The sequence below is a fragment of the Apis dorsata genome, unplaced genomic scaffold, assembly GCF_000469605.1.
Source record: "Apis dorsata unplaced genomic scaffold, Apis dorsata 1.3 scaffold_772, whole genome shotgun sequence".
Taxonomy (NCBI): Eukaryota; Metazoa; Arthropoda; class Insecta; order Hymenoptera; family Apidae; genus Apis; species Apis dorsata.
Genome location: NW_006263920.1, coordinates 3,600 through 5,841, shown reverse-complemented (window position 1 = coordinate 5,841; position 2,242 = coordinate 3,600). Strand labels below are relative to the sequence as shown.

Below are 2,242 nucleotides of genomic sequence, written 5' to 3'. Positions count from 1 at the left end.
TGACGCGGAGGGAGGGGGGAGGGAGGGAATAGGCGACTCGTTGGAATATCGGCGTACCGCATTCCGCGGCCCAGTTTTCCCTCCTCGTTCCCTCGAACGAGGTCCATTTCTATCAGCTGGAGGAAGCAGAGAATGGAAGAATTGTGGGACGATTTTATAATTGTGATAATAAGATCGTTTCGATTCTTTTCTCGCTTCTCTCGCAGGCGAGAAAGTTATCGATTTGAGAAAATTTGATGTGTTATCGAATTATATTCTCCTGATGCAAAACTGAAAAAATTTTTTATTTAAATAATTTTGGAAAATATAATTGGACAAGAGATGATGCACGAAATTTTTTCAAGAATTTCTATAAATTTTTATTCAATTTTATGTTTTTGTATTAAGGTAATATAATTCTGGAATTTAACATATTTATACTTTTTATTTTTTTTTTTTTTTTTAATTCTTTTCCGTATGTATCAAGAATTAATCATTTTTGGACATTTTAATTCTAAGGAATTGAGAAACTATAAAGAATTAAAGATTTATAGAAATATGTATAAGGTATCTCACATAATTTATGAAATACTTTGTTTGTTTTTTCTATTATTAAGAAATGTTTAAGATGAAAGTTTTAAGGAAGGGTTATTGTAAAAAAATTATTATATTATTAATTTTTAGATAATAGATAAATACATAAAGAAATAAATTCAAATTTATAAATGACTTTGCAACTTCTAACTTTATTCTTTTAAATGAAATTATTTTTCAATATACGAATTAAATGCATCTTGATATTTTCTATAAAAAAGTATTATACCAAAATCATACTAGTAAAATTAGTAAAATAATACCGAATTTTACGAGTTATGCATTGCACGAACGATTGGAAAGTCTCGTTTGTTAAGAGAGCGTGTCATCGATTTCCGTTAATCACCGTATTCCACGATATATTCGGGATTTAGAGGAAGCTCCCCTCCTCGAGATTTCAACGCGGTTGACAGTGATCGAAGCAGATGAGAGAGAGAGAGAAAGAGGACATTTAAGAAGTCGAAGAGGGTTGTTCGATCGCCTCTATGGATTTCGGTTAATTAGAATATTTTCGGTCTCTATCCGCGTCCGGCAGATCCGGCCTCCTTGCGAGCAACCCTCGCCTCGCGTAGGTGGGACCGGTTTCGTTCACGCGTGCGACACACGGCCCTCGCCGCATCGGTGTATGTAGGACTCGGTGTACGTACGAGAGCGGAACTAGTTCGTTCTAGGCGAAACGGTCGGGGCCGATCGGTGGAAAGGAGAAAGATGCCTGCCTTCTTCTCCCCTTTCCCTCTCGTGGCCGCTCGTCGAGCGCATTTGCCTTTCACGGCTCGCGCTCCAACTTCCATTGAAACTGCGCGAGCCTTCGTCCGCTTTGTTGCTGCTGCTGCTGTTGTCGTCGTCGTTTCTTCTTTTCCTTTTCTCCTCCTTTCTTCTTTTCCCCCCTCCCCTCTTTTTTTTCCCCCCAGACACGCTCTGGAAATGAATCCTTCACGGTACATATACCCTCGCACTTTCACGACGATGCACGAAAAAAATTCATCTCTCCCTAATTGAAATGTAAATATTAGCGTTCTATTCGAAAGATCGTTCGAAAGTATTTTTTATTGAAAGATCCGTTTTTAAATTAAATCTCTTTTTTCCTTTGTTTTTATAATTTTAATAAAGAGAGAGAGTGAGAGAGAGATGGTTTCAGGAGGGCGGTGTTCGATCTTCCCTCCCGCGGGCGGATTATGTTAATTGAACGTAACGCGAGAAGCCGTGGGAAATTAATCGCGCCTCTTGGCCGCCTCGATGGCTCGTTAATAGTGGCGCCACCTTCGCCACCTTCCCCCACTCCCTTTTTTACCTCGTCCCACGCTCCATTCCCCTTCCTTCCTTCCTTCCTTCTTTTCAACCGAAGACGCGATTCTCTCTCGATCCCATCGTCTTTTATCGTCTTATATTAATTGTCAACCGAAGCAAAAACTTGGTTTTAACGAGGGAAAGGCCAGCTCTTTGGAAATATTCTTTATTCCCCATCACATTGGGGCATTGTATCGTATGAAAAGAATCCACGCGGAGGAACAATCGCGGTCCTCCCGATCATCGATCCTGGGTATCCCCCCTCCCATTCTACTGTTCTGCTCTTCTTGCAACGAGCAACTTCGAAAACGAATCCCCTCTCCTCCTTCGGCGCGTTGTTGCTCTCCGCACAGTTTCGGAAGAGTTTACCTAAAATTTTCTC

The 2,242-nt window shown here is 40.5% G+C and overlaps 1 long non-coding RNA gene across 3 annotated transcripts in view; it reads left to right on the top strand.

Annotated features, from left to right (window-relative positions):
* Window positions 1-2,242, top strand: part of LOC116186486 — an 18,893-nt gene that overhangs the window by 15,932 nt on the left and 719 nt on the right. The window contains exon 3 of one of the 3 annotated variants that reach the window (XR_004151494.1): window positions 999-1,014. The exons of the other annotated variants lie outside the window; for them this stretch is intronic. This is a non-coding gene — a long non-coding RNA (uncharacterized LOC116186486). Of the gene's footprint in view, window positions 1-998; window positions 1,015-2,242 lie in introns of those variants that run through there. 3 annotated transcript variants of the gene reach the window in all.